Below are 18,148 nucleotides of genomic sequence, written 5' to 3'. Positions count from 1 at the left end.
ATATATTTACTTACATAATATATATTGCATTGTATATCTATTTGTAGTATATTTAGTTGTCCGAGAACATGTTTTTTATGATTTCAGTCTCTTTAAATTTTTTTAAATGTTTATTTTGAGAGAGAGAACACATGCTCACAGGTGCAGGAGGAGCAAAGAGAAATGGAGAGAATCCCAAGCAGGCTGCCAGCTGTCAGTTCAGAGCCGAACACAAGGCTTGATTTCATGAACCATGAGATCATGACCTGAGCCAAAATCAAGGGTTGGGCACTTAATCAAATAAGCCACCCAGGGTCCCTTCAATTTAGTCTCTTTAAATTTGATAACTGTTACATAGCCCAGAGTATAGTCTACCTTGGTAAATGTTACATGTGTACTTGGAAAGTATATGTATTCTACTGTTGTCTGTGGAGTGTTATAAAAATATCAATTAGGCCAAATTTGTTGATAGTGCTGTGTAAGTCTTTAATATTCAATATTCTTTTTTTTTATGTGTTCAATCAGTTACTGAGAGGAATGTTGACATCTCCAAATATAACTGTGGATTTGTATATTTCTCGTTTTAGTTCTGTTCACCTGCATTATGGATTTTGATGACTTACTAAGTATATACACTTAGGACTGTAATGGATTCTTTATGTAATTATCCTCTTATGAAACAATACACTTTTTTTTAATCACTGCTCTTTTTTCCTTGTTCTAAGGTCTATGATGTCAACATATACAGAGCCACCAAATCTTTCCTTTGACTACCATCTGTATGAATTATTTTCCCATTTTTTTACTTTCAATTTATCCATGTTTTTGTGAGTTTCCTATAGACAGGTTTTAGACAGATTTTTACATCTAATCTGAGAGATACTTCCTAGTAATGAAGTGATTTTATTTATGTGATTCAGTTTAAGATTACATCTTATAATTTGTTTTTATTTGACTTGTCTGTTTGGGGGGTTTAAAACAATATTTGTCTAACTTCCTTTGGCTTAATCACCACACATTGTATTTAAAAGAACAGTAGAGGTGCAGATAAATATTACCTATTTCCCTAAGTGGGTATTCTTTCGCTGCAGCTTTTCCTTTAGTATGAATGGTTACAATTTAGCCAGTAATTAGGCTGAATTTGGGTTAAGTTGTTGCTATAGTTACTGTCAATATACATCTGTCAATATAGTAGACCACTGATCCATTCTAGTTAGTGTGCAGTCTAGAGTGTCAGCATTTGTTTATTTATTTGAGTGTGTGTGTGTGTTATTTTTCCAACCTTAGTGTTCTGCAGGCTCTTTGTTCCTACCTCATAAGAGAAGGCAATGTAGATCTTGTGTCTTGCCTTTTATCTGCTAGAGATCTTGGGTGCTATCAAGTTTTCTTCCTGTCCCCTAGTGGCTGCAAATAACTGCTTTGTTTCAGAACAGGATCTGGGCCTGAAATGGTTTCCTGTCTTTACCACCAGCAGATATGCTGCCCTAATTGTGGTGCTGGAGATGGGACAGGTTTTATAAGGCCCCTCCAGCTGCCGCTGATATTTCCCTGGAGGAAGAGGCAGGAAGGTACCTTGCTCCTTCCCCAGAGCAGATCACTCTCATTTCAAACCCTCCTTCAGTACCTGCCAACCTGATCATTGCCTGTAACAGGAAGCAGCCAAAGGTTTGTTTTGTCTGTGTATTCGTTTTTGCTGCTCCCTGTGAGGAGATTAGCTTATACTTCACAGGAAAGATGGGTTGGGTAGCTAGTCATTTCTATGCCTATCTTCTACTCCTAGCTAATCATTACCTGCACAGCTGTTTGATTGAAGTCACTCTTTCACATCACCACTCTGGCCTCCAGTTTTTCGCTTGAACATCCAATAGAGGCCTAAGGAAAAGAGTTAGCAAGTCGGAATGTATCTTGTTGAATCTGATCTGTCATACTCACCAACACTCAGACTTGAAACGTTCATTATAATTTCAGATACTTTCTTTTTACCTATTTTTATGGCTGACTCCTTTGCTCATGCTTTCATATAGATAAAACAATTTATGATTTCCATCTTGCATCAAAGGGACTTGTCATCCTTTGGAATTTCATTCATCTGATTCCTTGTCATCTAAATTTTCTGATGGTTTCAATAAAAAATTAGAATCTTTTATATTATGGAGTTTTATTCTTGTTAAAGATGACAACGACACTGTTTTTGGGGATTTCTACATCCTAACTTGAAGTAAAACCAGTATATGTATTTTTTTTTTAATTTTTTTTCAACGTTTATTTATTTTTTGGGACAGAGAGAGACAGAGCATGAACGGGGGAGGGGCAGAGAGAGAGGGAGACACAGAATCAGAAACAGGCTCCAGGCTCTGAGCCATCAGCCCAGAGCCTGACGCAGGGCTCGAACTCACAGACCGCGAGATCGTGACCTGGCTGAAGTCGGACGCTTAACCGACTGCGCCACCCAGGCGCCCCAAAACCAGTATATGTATTTTTAAATTCATTCTCAATTTTTATATTATGTAAAATGCAATTGGTTTTTAATTGAACTTATATCTAGTTGCCTAGCTAAATTTGGCTTACTGCTGCTCTTCTAGAAACTGCAGGTTAATATCTTAACCAAATCCAGAACAGTTTAGATGTTATGTTTTCAAATGTTTCTTGCCACTTTGCTTATCTGTCATTGTGATTCCAAATGGCATTATCTCACGTGTCACTAATGCTCTGTTAATTTTTCCCAATCTTTTATTTCTCAGTGTTTCAGTTTATATTTTTATAAAGAGCCCTATCTTTAGATAAAGCAATCTGCTTATTTTTTCAATTTTGATATTTCTCAATTCTACATTTTCCAATTGATTTCTATCTCCATTATGCTTTTCTATATTTTTCCTAAAATATTTATAATAGCTATTTAAAGTCTTCTCTTAATTCCAACATCTGTGTGTGATCTGAGGAGTGTTTGTTTCCAATGGTTTTTCTTCTCTCTAGATTATGGTTCCTGTTAGGCAGTTAGTTAGACATGAGCAAGGAGGGATAAAGCAGGTGTTGGCCCCACCCTGGGAGCCACCCTGGAAGGGTTAATAGCAGTACCTTCAGAGCCACCTCTAAGGGCTAACAGAGCAGGAAAGGCTTTTTTAGCCCCAGAGCTGGCTCAAAAGCCCCAAGGAGAGTATTAAGAGCTGAGTATGTGCAACTTGCCCTTAAGTACTTTTAAGGTCACAACAAAAGCTCATTAGACACTCATAAGTATACAATAGGTAAATAAATACTATTATAGTAAAGCCTTGATTTGTGAGCTGGAAACATGCCTTTAATCCAAGGTGCTTGTATCTGAAAGCGATTTTCCCCGTAAGAAATAATGGAAACTCAGACGATTCATTCCATAACCCAAAAATGTTCATATAGAAATGATTACAATACTGTAATGGAATACAAAATAAAGAAAGTACAAAATATAAAAAAAATAAATAAATTAACCTGTGGCTACCTTTGAAAACCTTTGTGGCTGGTGTGAGGGAGATGAGAGAGGAGGGTTATTTATTGTGTAGATGACTTTCACTATCACTGACTGAATCACTGCTGTCTATTGGCTCAATGGAATCTTTTTTTTTTTTTCCATGCAACTTTAACAAGGAACCTATCTAGGGGTGCCTGGGTGCCTCAGTAGGTTAAGCGTCCGACTTTTGCTCAGGTCATGATATCACGGTCTGTGAGTTCGAGCCCTGCATTGGGCTCTGTGCTGACAGCTCAGAGCCTGGAGACTGCTTCAGATTCTGTGTCTCCCTTTCTCTGACCCTCCCCTGTTCATGCTCTGTTTCTCTCTACCTCAAAAATAAATTAACATTAAAAAAAAATTTAACAAGGAACCTATCCAAGGACACTTGTATTTGTCTCCTTTTGAGGATTTCATGGAAATGTGACATTGTCATTAAACAAATTTATTGCTCACTTGCTTTGCTACAGCCTTATTCAGGTAGTGATTTTCTACACAATTGTGTTTCCCACATTTTACACATCTGCCTTATCTCATTTGGAGTGAGGGATTCCTCTGCCTCTTTCTCCTCCTCCCCTGAAGACAAGGTGCAGACATAGACTTCTAATAAAATCTTGCAATTTTGGCCACTTGCATACCTCATTTGTACTACTTGATGATTTCCGTCCTCCTTTTAACTTGCATCTCCTTCTTACCACTTTTCTTTTCAATCTTTTTCTGCATGAGAGCCATTGTATACACTAACACAGATGATGACTACAATACAATATTAATAAAATATTGTCATATACTGTATTTAATGTAACTGACAATAAGGCAGCAGGGGAAAGGGTCTGTATCTACAGACAGCTTGACCTAGAATGAAGCAAAGCATTCCTAAGTTTACTCTTGTATGGAAAAGCCAAGGACTATCCATAGATGCTTTGGAATGACAAAAACATACCCTAATGCCAGCTGTGAGCACCTTCCAATGTTCTGAAAAATCACTGATTTCTGCCAAATGCCACAGCCTTAGACTGAGCATCTGTGCATGGGAGATGATCACCCACAAACCTGCAGTGAGAGACAGGGTGGGGGGAGAGAGAGAGAACATTGTCTCCATTGTTATCATGATCACGTGATGTTTGGTGTCAGGTACTACTCGTATTGCAAGACTTCACTCGTTTATTAACTTAAAATATATTAGAAACGGTTGCTGTTCTTGTGGAACACTCACAGAACAAGTTACTCTCCATCCGAGGTTTTACGGCACAAGATGCATCACGGGTAGACACATGTGCAGAGGCTGAAATGTTACATAACCACCAGCACATAACCACACATCAAATATGTCACCCAAAGCCAAATTTACATGTACGCAAAGCAGGCTTAAAAGGATATAGCTAGAGCGTCTGGGCGGGTGCCATTGCCATTCTTGCTCCGGCAGTGGCCACTTTCACTCTTCAAAATATACTATACTTATCTCCTCAGCAAACTCTATCTCCCCGTTTTAGTTGAGGCTTTCCAATTCTTTGGTGCATCTGGGACAAGAACCGAGAGACCCGGTAACAGTCCCTATAATCTACTACTTTTCTTGCCTACTACTTTTTTGTTGTTGTTGTTGTTGTTGTTGTTCTATAGTAGATGTTGTGAGTAAAATGAAAGTAACATGGAATTTTCTCATCTTCCTCTAAAGAATATTGGATTTTTTTTTTCCAGCAGGCAGTGGTTGACAGTTGCTGTCAGATCACCTTGATCTTATGGAGGTTTGGTTTTAGATTTTCTTTTTTTTTTTTAAGTTTTTTTTTTTAATGTTTATTTTTCAGACACAGAGAAACAGAGCATGAACGGGGGTAGGGTCAGAGAGAGGGAGACACAGAATCTGAAACAGGCTCCAGGCTCTGAGCGGTCAGCACAGAGCCTGACGCGGGGCTCGAACTTGCAACCACAAGATCATGACCTGAGCCGAAGTCAGACGCCTAACTGACTAAGCCACCCAGGCGCCCCTAGATTTTCTTATGTCAGGTTATTTTTGTTTTTACCCTTAGCCCTAAAATACAGAACACCAACCAGTAGGCGGTTTATTCCTAAGTTTTATGCCATTTGGAGTTTCAGTGGAGGCTCAGGGTGTTTGTCATCCCCTCTAACTTAGGTGGACATATACTCTTTGTTTTCACAACTGGTTGGCTTATAGAGTCTTTTCGAAGCTCTCCTTAGTCTTAGAGCTGCTACTTCTGCATTCATTGCAGTCTTGCCTGGTATGTGTGCATTTTAATAGCAAAATATTTAAGGGCAATGTGTTTATGAATTCTTCATCTTTCCCATTTGTCAGATTTCCCAGTTTACATCCAAGTATTCTGGCAATCCTAAATTAGAAACTTGACTTCTCCATACTGCAACACTGTTGCTGCTTTTTTCATGCATTTTATTCCCCATATGCAGTGAGTATTGGGGGTGGGATGATGCTGTTTCAGTGTTCCTTTTCCTATTGGCGAGGGAGGGATTTCTACCCTAAGGTTAAGGGAATGGCCGACCCTATGACACAACCAATACGAACAAATGAGATCAACAACAGTTTATTCACCACATACATTAACAACCTGAAGGAAGCGAATACTGCATGCCACGCAAAGCCACGTGGAGACTGTACTCAAGAATAACATGAATTATCAGGGACTGCAAGGTGTGAGCATAGTATCAAGAAGTTGGGCACCTTCTGGTGCCGGGGGAGGATATGATTTGCTCGTTGGAATAATTTTGCAGGTTGGCAGGGAACTAAAACCCACTACTCAGCACTAAACAGTAACTATGCCTTTAATATCCCTTTAGTTAAAAAAATATATATTGTTTATTTTTGAGAGACACAAACAGAGCATGAGCGGGGGAGGGGCAGAGAGAGGGAGACAGAATCTGAAGCAGGCTCCAGGCTCTGAGCTGTCAGCACAGAGCCTGACACGGGACTCAAACTCACAAACTGTGAGATCATGACCTGAGTTGAATGTTTAACTGATTGAGCCACCCAGGCACCACTAATATCCCTTTACTAAGAAGGATTATTGTGCTGGGAGACCTTATCTATCTATGGTGGCAGAATTGGGAAGGGAGCATGTGGTTAGACTATTTGAAGCCCACCTGATTTCAGCAGATACTGTGAGGCAACACATTATATTTCCCCTTTAGTTTAGGAGTACACCACGTGGTCTAAGTGAAACCGTCAGCTACACGTGACTCTCTCATAGTGAGATCTATTTTTTTTTATTTTATTATCTTTCTTTTTTTTAAAAGAGTGTGAGTGGGGGGAGCGGGGCTGAGAGAGAGAGAGAGAGAGAGACAGAGAACTCAAGCAGGCTCCATACTGTTAGTGCACAGCCCCACATGAGCTCCACCCCATGATCCTGAGATCATGACCTGAGCAGAAATCCAGAATCAAAACTCAACTGACTGAGTCACCCAGGTGCTCCTGTCATAGTGAGATTTATAGTGTGACATGTTTTCAAAAGCTATATACCTTCCAGTTTATATCTAGTTTTGATCAGTCGTGTGTGTGTCCAAATGGTTTTAATTTTTATATTTGGTCAAGAATCTGTAATTATTGGGAGGAGGTTTCCGTCTTTCACAACTTTTGAAAAACAACATGTGTTATTGATTTATTATTCTTCAGTATTTTATTATGAAATTATTCAAACATACAGGAAAGTTAAAGGAATTATATAGGGATCATACGTAAGCCCACCATCTAGATTTTACAATTTACATGTTACTACATTTGCTTTGTTACATATCTATCTACTCTTTTTGTATCTATTTATCAATCTTGCTACTTTTTTAATGTCTTTCATGTAAATTGCACACATCAGTGCCCTTCACTTCTGTAAGCATATTCTGAAAGTACATTCAACAGCATTAGCATAGAGTGTGTACAAAAAAGCGGAGTCCAGGTAGACACTATAGATTTTGATCTGACAATATGGAAGGACAATGTGATTATTAACTGAGACAGGAACAATTCTTTGTGGGAATATGGAAAACACTATTATTGAAATATCTAGTTTTAGAATCCTGTTAGATATCCATGGCTTCTTTATTATACATATTAAGAATTCACTCTAATATTAGGCTTGAAGGTATATATTCATGATTAATTTGTCTTTATTTTCCATCCGCAGCATAAGCACAGAGCTTGGAATATAGTATGTGGTTTTTTGTTTGTCTGTTTGTTTAGTGTTTGTTGGATGAATCATTGGTTTAATGAATGGGAAAATAAATGAGAAAGCATTTGAAAAATTTTAATTATCATTAATTTAAAAGCAAGTGTGAGTTTTCACAGGAGAATACTTAATCAGTATAGAAAAATATCCCTCAGTTTCTGATTGTTCCTTTAATTCTAAGGATCTACTGATACAGAATAGACATGTTTTTTTCAATGTTTATTTATTTTTGAGAGAGAGTGAGTGGGGGAAGGGGCAGAGGGAGAGAGAGTGAGAGAATCCCAAACACACTCAGCACTGAGCCTGACACAGGGCTTGATCTCAAGACCGTGAGATCATGACCTGAGCTGAAATCAAGAGTCAGACACTTAACTTACTGAGGCACCCAGGTGCCCCTACAGAAAAGACACACTGTTAAAGATGCCTCCTAGTGTTTAGAAAGGATGAATGATTTTTTAAGAGAGAGAGAGAGAGAGAGAACAAGTGGGGGAGACACAGAATCCAAAGCAGGGTTGAGGCTCTGAGCTGTCAGCACAGGGCCCAATGTGGGGTTTGAACTCAAACCATAAGATCATGACCTGAGCAGAAGTTGGTGTTCAACCAACTAAGCCACCTAGGCACACCAAAAGGATGAATGATTTTGACAGTGAGATTCAATATTTTTCTCCATTAGGGAATGTGAGATGGCTCAAATTTTTAATGATTTGCTTATCATTTGCATAATTACTTCATGCTTGTATGCCCCTACCTATTGACAGGATAAGTAAATTCTAATATAATACAAATGTTGGTATAAATAATGGAATATTTTGTTTTCATCATATAATAGGATTTGCTACTTACCTTCTTGTAGCCACCTACTTGTATACTCTGTGATAAAGAAAGAATTCTTCAGATGGGGCCAAAGGTTAGCAACCACAATATAAAACATCTTGTATTAATTTACAAGATGTATTGTATTAATTTACAATTATAAACAGAATTTGTATGGGGTCCGTCTTTCCATTTAGCTGTTGATAGTAACCTTGACCTAAGCTTGAATTTCTTTTTTTATCTTTTTTTTTTAATTTGTTGCTCATTGATTAATTACAATGCCTTGAATAGTATTGCCAGGCTCTTAAAAAGTCATAAAAAGCTTTTTTGGGGGTATTCTAATTAACACTTTATTATTTATGGAATAACTGGAAAACACTGCAGTAAGTGTTGATGAGGTCAGTATTTTTTGACAGCTCTCCTAATTTTGCACTCAAGAGAAAAATAATACCTCTTGTTGTCCCTTTTGCATGATTAAGAGACAGAGTCACCATCATCTTTTGACCAGTAGTATATGAGGAGGTCAAGGAAATAAATCAATATTCTTATTCTTTAATAATGTTTGAACCTGACAACAAGAAGCCCTCAACTAGAAGATGAAATTTACCAGTAATGTGTCTGTTCTATGTAGACTGCACCACGGGGTTAAGCTCTTGGGATAGTAGTGGCTTTTTTGGTATGGTGACATAAAGGATATACTTAGATTTAAAGTGATATCCTGAGCATGAATTATTGTTTCTTGATCTGCAGTCGTTCTTCAAAAACACTTCAATAATGGCAATCATCAGGGTGATTTTTCATAATATCCTTAGCACATTTTGATGTCAGAATGCATTTCATCGTGACTACTGTCCCTGCACTACAAAAGTTTTAGCAAGACAGGTTTGCCTGTCTCAGCTGATTTTTAAGACCTGGAGCATCTTCTCCTGTCACTTTTTGTCAATGATTTAGATTTTTTAAAGATGGATGGATGCAGCCTGTTTTTATTTTTACTTCTCAACTGAAACTTCATTCACAAATATGCTTCTGGCTATAAAATAACATATTTTTAAGTGACCTGTACTTGACCTCTAATGTCAGTATATATAATCAAAGGAAGATAGACTTGCAGTCTATTCATGTCCAATTATAGTGATAGTAACAATGAAGTCCTTAGTACAAATAAATGTCATTTCACTTTAGGAAAATAAGGCCACATATTAAATTAGAATCATTAACATAATCAAAGATGAATTTATTACATATTGAATCTTAATATTTCATTTATTAAAAGTGATACCACGTTAGAACAGTAGTTTCATTAAAAACGTGTATCAACTATTTGTAAGATATATATTTGGTCAATTAAGTGTTACAGAGTATTATTTTTGAGACACCACATATTTTATAGCCCATGAAATAGAGGAAAATATTTCAGCTTATAAATTGAACTAAAATATTCTCCTTTATATCATAGAGTATAAACAGTATGTATCAAGCGACTTTATAGAAACCGAATAAACATTTCCACTGAAGCAATTTTGTACTTTATTGATGAAATCATACATTTGTCATGGGAAATGTGTCATCTCTCTTGATCTCTAAAGAAATATATGATTTAGGAATGAAGATATGAAAGACATAATATTTAGTGAAATAATGAGCATAGGAAAATTTTTATTTACTGAATTTCTGCAATCAGCTTGAATTGAGAAGAAATAGATATTGGTAATATTTTACCAATTTTCTTTTTAAAAATCCAGGGTGCAAACTATGTGTCTGCTTTATTTTTATACTGTTTTACTTCTGACATTAATAATTTTTATGTGAATTTGATTTTTTGATAGCTAATGATAGTACTTTGGGCATGCGCGCGCGCACACACACACACACACACACACACTCACTCACTCATTTTTTTTCTTGTTTGGGTTTTACTCTTAAAGAGATATATCCCTGGGGCATCTGGGTGGCTCAGTCAGTTGAGCGTCTGACTTCGGCTCAGGTCATGATCTCACAATTCATGGGCTCGGGCTCTGCATCAGGCTCTGTGCTGACAGCTTAGCCTGGCGCCTGCTTCAGATTCTGTCTCCTTCTCTCTCTGCCCCTCCCCTGCTCACGCTTTGTCTCACTCTGTTTCTCAAAAATAAATAAATGTAAAAAAAAATTTTTAAACAGACATATATCACCCAAACCAATCCTAAACAGAGACATAGAAGAGGTATTTTTAAAGCCATATTTATACGAAAATAGAAAAATATTCTTTACACTTGTGAAACTAGATAGAATATTAAAGCAAATAGTACTTATTCATGGATAAATTTTCAACTTAACTAATAACAATAAAAATAAAGGATTCTTAAATTTTTGTTTTTTCAACATTTATTTATTTTTGGGACAGAGAGAGACAGAGCATGAATGGGGGAGGGGCAGAGAGAGAGGGAGACACAGAATCGGAAGCAGGCTCCAGGCCCTGAGCCATCAGCCCAGAGCCTGACGCGGGGCTCGAACTCACAGACCGCGAGATCGTGACCTGGCTGAAGTCGGACGCTTAACCGACTGTGCCACCCAGGCGCCCCAAAAATAAAGGATTCTTAATAGTATTATTCATCCTTAAAAATATTAGTGAACTTCTTTTTATTATAAAAGAAATGTAAAGAAATGGTAAAAAGAATTATCAAAGTTTTGAAATATCCTATGACGGTCAGGAAAAGTGACGAAAACTGATGAGGAAACAGGAATAAGGAGGTCTATCTCCTAGGAAATTCTCTCACATTTAAGAACTCAATAAAGGATTATTACTTTATTAGAATAAATGATGCATTACAGTTCTACATAGCAATGAATTTGTACAGATGAGTTTTTTGAAGGTCACATAACCTACAGGAATAACAGATGTGTTAACCAACGGGGTTGGCAAATCTTTCTGATTTTTGTGGGTGTTTTTATCACATTTTCACAGGGCATAACTATGTATACAGACCTCCTCCAAACACTGTCTTGGTTTGTGGTAGGTACCCAAAAACACTATGCTTCGACATCATTATTGCCCACCTGGAGCTGCCCTTGATCTGTCCAGCATCAGTGTCGTTGGCTCTCTTTCTCTGACCAAGGAGTTCCTCACTGCACCAAACAACAATAACAACAACAAAAACACCACTACCTCATTGCTGTTATTAGACATCAGAGGAACAACACAGGCTGCTCTGCTGTGTGACATGTCTGTGATTTCAACATTGTCAACAGCGTTAAGATGACACAGATTCTTGAAGAAATTTATTGCATTTTTCTAAAGAGTTCTTAAGCACTATCAGGGCATTCAAGGCAGATTTACATATGCCCACTTTGTTTCCTTTGCTAAACTGTGTTTGCTTAAAAATAATTACCATTAATCTGAAATGTTTTCCTTGTTATCTTACGTAGTTTATATTTGATACTCTACTAGACCCCTCTCATGTTTGCTTTTTCTTTACCAACCTTAGTTAATGAGGAAAAGATTCTGTTGAAGAATTTGCATCATTTCTTTGCACCCATCTTCAGCCCTCTTGCCCCTTTAATTTCACATATGCCCCTAGAATGTTTTCTTCCATTGACATTTTACTCTATACTTGCTTCCTTTATCCAAATTTATCACTTCCTCTCTCTAAAACACTTTCTTCACTTGGCTTAAATATAATACACTCTTCCTATGTTCCATCTATCCCTTAGTTCTTTTTCTAAATCCCATTTTGCTGGTTTCTCTACACTTCCATAATCTCTAGCTATTGAAATGCCCTAGGATTCAATGTTCACACCTATTTATTTTCTTCTCTTGTTGTTCTTAGCCAATTTTTCATTTCTAAATATCATGCATGTAATTTCAAAATACATATTCCCAGCCTAGTTCTGAACTGTAAACCAATGCCATGCAATGAAAATTTAACAATAATGTTAATGTTCTATACCTACACTGTCCCTTATGATAGCCACTCACCACATACGACTGGTGTGCAGTTGAAATGTAGCTAGCCAGTCAGACTGAAAGCTAAATTTTAATTTACTTAATTTCTATTAATTTAAATTCAAATTGCCATCTGGCTAGTGGCTATTATATGAGGCAGCAAAGTTGTAGACTAATAATTTCTAACTGTTTAATTTAACATAATCACTTAGATGCCTGCTATGCAACATGGCACAGCCCTCATGGTGTCATCATCCCTTCTTTATCTCATCCATATCCAATATGTTAAAAATCCTGCCACTTTTATTTTAAAGTTATATTTAGAATCTGACCATTAACAATGACCATTAACTCAAAAGTGACCACTCTTAATAAAATTCATGATCACTTTACTTCATTTGATATGGTTGCACTGACCAGATCATTGATGCCATGCTTCCACCGATACTGCATGTTCAGTTTTTCTCAACAGAGCAGTTTGAGTAGATTTATGAAAAATAATCAGACCAGGCTACTGCTGTACTCAAAGTTTCACATTGATACCCATTAGCTCACTGTAAAAGTGAATTTTTTCACAATGACCTACAAAGTTCTATAGTTGTTCGTCTCCTTCTCTTACCTATCTCTTTGAACTCATTGCCTAGCACTCCTTCCCTTGCTCTAAGTTGTCACACTGATCAACTTGGGGTTCCTTGAACATTTCAGGCCTTCCACAGCCTCAAAGACACAGCAGTCTTCCTCCCCCAGAGTCTAGGATTTAGATATATCTGTAAGGCCCCTTTTCAGGTCTTCAAGTAAATGGCACCTTCTTCATTAAGCCTTTCCTTAGTAACTTCTTTAAAATTATAATCTATCTCACCATATTCTCTATTTCCTCTTGTATGCTTTATTTTTTCTTTATAGAATCTACAGTCTCTAAGGTTATGTACAGTACTATGTAATTCCACAATATTTTAATAACTCCTCAAAATAAATCTCTACTTATTAGCAGCTATTCCCCATCTTCCTTTCCCCCAAATCGTTGTCAATCACAAATCTCCTTTCTATGCTAATTAATTTCCCTATTTTTGATATTTCATATGTCAGATAATAAAACATGGCCTTTGGTTTTGTCTTCTTTCAATTAAAATAATATTTTTAAGGTTCATCCATATTTTAGCATGCATCAGTACTTCTTTTTATAGTTGAGTAATACATTTTATGAATATATTTATTACATTGTTCAAACATTTGTCCACTGATGGACACTTGATTTATTTCCACCTTTTAGCTATTATGAATAATGCTTATATGCAAACTCATGTGCAAATTATTGTTTAAGCACTAATTTTAATTCTTGTTGGTATATACCTAGAAGTAGAATTGCTGGTCATGTGGTAATTCTATATTTAACTTTTTGGGGAACTGCCAAACTGTGTTCCATAGTAGCTACACCACTTTCCATTCCCCTGAGTAATACATGAGAGTGCCAATGTTTGCAACATTATCTCCAATGCTTGTTACTGTCCATTTTTAAAATTGTAGCTTTGTTATTGGTGTGAAGAGGTATTGCACTGTGGTTTTGATATGCATTTTTCTAAAATTAATGATGTTGAACATCCTTTCATAACCTTAATAATAATTTGTCTATCATCTTTGAAGAAGTGTCTTTATTTGGGTTATTTATCATTTTATTGTTCAGTTGTAAGAGTTCTTTATGTGATCTGGGTACTAGACTCTTATCAAACATATGATTAAGTGATATTTTCTGCTTTTCTATGAATTGTCTTTTAATTTCCTGATGGTGTCCTTTGAAGCATAAAGTTTTTATTTTGATGTATTTTATCTTTTTTTTTTTCCCGTTGCTTGGGCTTTTTTGATAATGCATTTAAGAAATTTTATCTAAAGTTCATGAAGATTTATTTCTGGTTTTTTTTGTCTTAATTTATTTAAATTCAAGTTAGTTAACATAGAGTGTAATATTGGTTTCAGAAGTAGAACCGAGTGATTCATCACTTATGTATAACACCCAGCGCTCATCCCAACAAGTGCCCTTCTTAATGCCCATCTCCCCATTCACTAGATTTACTTCTGTTTTATTCTAATATTTTTATAGTTTTTATTTTTTTTATTTTCATTTTAATGAGCGAGAGAGCAAGCGGGGAAGAGGGACAGAGGGAGAGAGAGAAAATCTTTAGCAGGTTCCATGCTCAGTGGGGAGACAGATGCGGAGTTCGATATCACAACCATAGGAGCTGAACCAAAATTGAGAATTGGACGCTTATCTAAGTCACCCAGATGCCCAGTTTAATAATTTTAACTCTTATTTTTAGGTCTATGAATGATTTTGAATTTTATATGGTATGATGTAGAGATTCAACCTTATTCTTTTGCATGTGGATATCCAAATATCCCAAATGAAGAAACACAACGAAGGCAATTCTTGGATATATTGTAGGACTAGGTACAAACCTTTGCAATAAAGTAAATATTACAGTAAAGAAAGTAAAATTAATGTTTTGGTTTCCCAGTGCCTATAAGTTATGTTTATACCATAGTCTACAGGTATGTAATAGCATTATGTCTTAAAAATGTACAAACCTTAATTTAAAAATATTTAATTGATAAAAGTGCTAAGCATCATTTGAACTTTCAGTTAGTTTTATGTAATCTTGCTGGAGGAGGGTCTAAACTCAATGTTCATGGCTGCTGACTAATCAGGACGGTGGTTCCTGAAGACTGGGGTGACTGTGGCAATGCTTCAAATAAGACAACAATGAAGTCCGCCACATTAATTGACTCTTCCTTTCAGAATGATTTCTCTGTAGCATGTGATGTGCTTTGATACCATTTCAACCACAGCAAACTTTCAAAATTGGTGTTGTCTCAAATCCCACTGCTGTTTTATCAACTGGGTATGTAATAATCTAAATCCTTTGCTGTCATTTCAACAGTCTTCACAGCATCTTCCCCAAGAGTAGATTCCATCTCAAGAAACCACTCCCTTTGCTCATCCATAACAAGCAACTCCTTCAGTATTAAAGTTTTATAATGAGATTGCAGTGATTCAGTCACATATTCAGGCTCTGCTTCTAAATCTAGTTTTTATGCTATTTCCACAACATCTGTAATTACTTCCTCTGCTGACGTCTTGAGCTCCTCAAAGTCATCCAAGAGGGATGGAATCAGCTTTTCTCAAACTCCTCTAATGTTGATATTTTGACCTCTTCCCATGAATCATGAGTGTTCTTAATGGCATCAAGAGTGGTGAATACTTTCTGGAAGGTTTTCAGTTGACTTTTCCCAGACTAAACAGTGAAATCACTATCTATGACAGCTGTAGCCTTATTAAATGTATTTATTAAATAATATTTGAAAGTTAAAAAGACTCCTTATTCCATGTGCTGCTCAATAGATGTGTTAGCTGGCATAAAAACAACATGAATCTCATTGTACAAGTCTCCAACAGTCTTTGGGATGCCAAGAATATTGTCAATAAGCAGTAATATTTAATTGTTTTTTTTTTCTGAACAGTAGGTCTCAACAGAGGGGTTATAGTATTCAGTAAACTATATTGTAAACAGCTATGACATCATTCAGGCATTGTTTCATTTGTAGAGCACAAGTAGTGTAGATTTAAAATTATTTTTAAGGGCCCGTGGGTTTTTTTTTATTTTAATTAAAGTTAGTTAACGTACAGTGTTATATTAGTTTCAGGCGTGCAATATAGGGATTCAACACTTTCATACACCACCCAGCGCTCATCATGATGGGTACACTTTTTAATCTCTATCTCCTATTTCACCCATCTCCCTATCCACTTTGCCTCTGGTAACCATCAGTTTGTTCTATACAGATAAGCATCTGATTCATTTTTGCCTGTTTGTTTTGTTTCTTAAATTCCACACAGGGGTGAAATTACGTGGTATTTGTTTTTGTCTGACTGACTTATTTGACACACTTTGCATTATACTCTCTATCACTATCGATGCCATTGCAAGTGGCAAGATTTTATTCTTTTTATGACTAAATAATATTTCATTCCCATAATATTAATAATATTACTCGATGGAGACTTGGGCTTCCTCCATATCTCGGCTATTGTAAATAATGCTGCTATAAACATAGGGGTGTATGTATCCTTCCAAATTAGTGTTTTTGTATTTTTGGGGGGTAAATATTACAATTTCTGGCTTGTAGAATAGTACTATTTTTAATTATTTGAGGAACCTCCATAGTGTTTTCTAGAGTGGCTGTACCAGTTTGCATTCCTTGTATAAGTGCACAAGCGTTCCTCACCAACACCTGTTGTTGCTTGTGCTTTTCTTTTAGCTATTTTGATAGGTGTGAAGTGATCTCTCATTGTAGTTTTGATTTGCATTTCCCTGATGGTAAGTGATGATGAGCACGTTTTCATGTGTCTGTTGGCCATTTTGGATACTTTCTGTGTAAAAATGTCTGTTAATTATTTCTGCAACTTTTTAAATTATTTGTTTTTTGGGTGTTGAGTTTGAAGGTTTTTTTTAAAATATATTTTGGATACTTATCCTTTATGTGATATGTCATTTGCAAATATCTTCTCCCATTATGTAGATGTTTAGTTTATTAATTGTTTCCTTTGCTGTGCAGAAGCTTTTTATTTTGATATAGTCTCAATAGTATATTTTTGCTTTTGTTTTCCTTGCCTCAGGAGACATATCTAGTTTTCCTAACACCATTTGTTTAAGAGACTATCTTTTTCCCATCGGATATTCTTTTCTGCTTTGTTGAAGATTAGTTGGCCATATAGTTGTATTTATTTCAGGGTTTCCCATTCTGTTCTATTGAAGTATGTGTCTGTTTTTGTGCCAGTACCATACGGTTTTGATTACTATATCGGTAATATAAGTCCAGAATTGTGATGCCTCCAGCTTTGCTTTTGGTTTTCAAGGTTGCTTTGGCTTTTCAGGGTTGTTTGTGGTTGCATACAAACCTTAGGATTGTTTGTTCTAGTTCTATGAAAAATGCTGTTTTTATTTTGATAGGGATTACATTATATGTATCAATTGCTTTGAGTAGTGTAGATGTTTTAACAATATTTGTTCTTCCAATCCATGACGATGGAAAGTCTTTCCATTTCTGTTGTCCTCAATTTCTATCATCAATGTTTTATACTTTTCAGAGTCACAGAACCTTCACCTCTTTGATTAGGTTTACTCCTAAGTATCTTATTATTTTTGATGAAATTGTAAATGGGATTGATTACTTAATTTATCTTTCTGCTGCTTCATTATTAATGTATAGAAATGCAACAGATCTGTACATTGTTTTTGTATCCTGCAAATTTGCTGAATAAGTTTATCAGCTCTAGCAGTTTTTTGTTGCAGTCTTTTGGGTTTTCTGTATATAGTATAATGTCATCTGCAGAAAGTGAAAGTTTTACTTCTTCCTTACTGATTTGGATATAATTTCTCTTTGTTGTCTGATTGCTGTGGCTAGGACTTCCAGTATTGCATTTAATTAAAGCAGTGAGAGTAGACATGCTTGTCTTCTTCTTGACCTTCGGGGAAAAGCTCTGTTTTCCCCATTAGGGATGATATTATCTATGGTTTTTTTCATGTATGGACTTTACTACGTTTAGCTATGTTCCCTCTAATCCTATTTTGTTGGTGGCTTTTATCATGAATGTATGTTGTACTTTGTCAAAGTACTCAAAATGCTCTTTCTGCATTTGTTGAAATCATTGTGTAGTTCTTATCCTTTCTCTTATTGATGTGATGTATCATGTTGGTTGATTTGCAAATTTTGAACCAC

This window comes from Prionailurus viverrinus, chromosome C1 (genome assembly GCF_022837055.1).
Source record: "Prionailurus viverrinus isolate Anna chromosome C1, UM_Priviv_1.0, whole genome shotgun sequence".
NCBI lineage: Eukaryota > Metazoa > Chordata > Mammalia > Carnivora > Felidae > Prionailurus > Prionailurus viverrinus.
The sequence above is the reverse complement of the archived record's forward strand: the minus strand, read 5'-3'. Positions refer to the sequence as shown.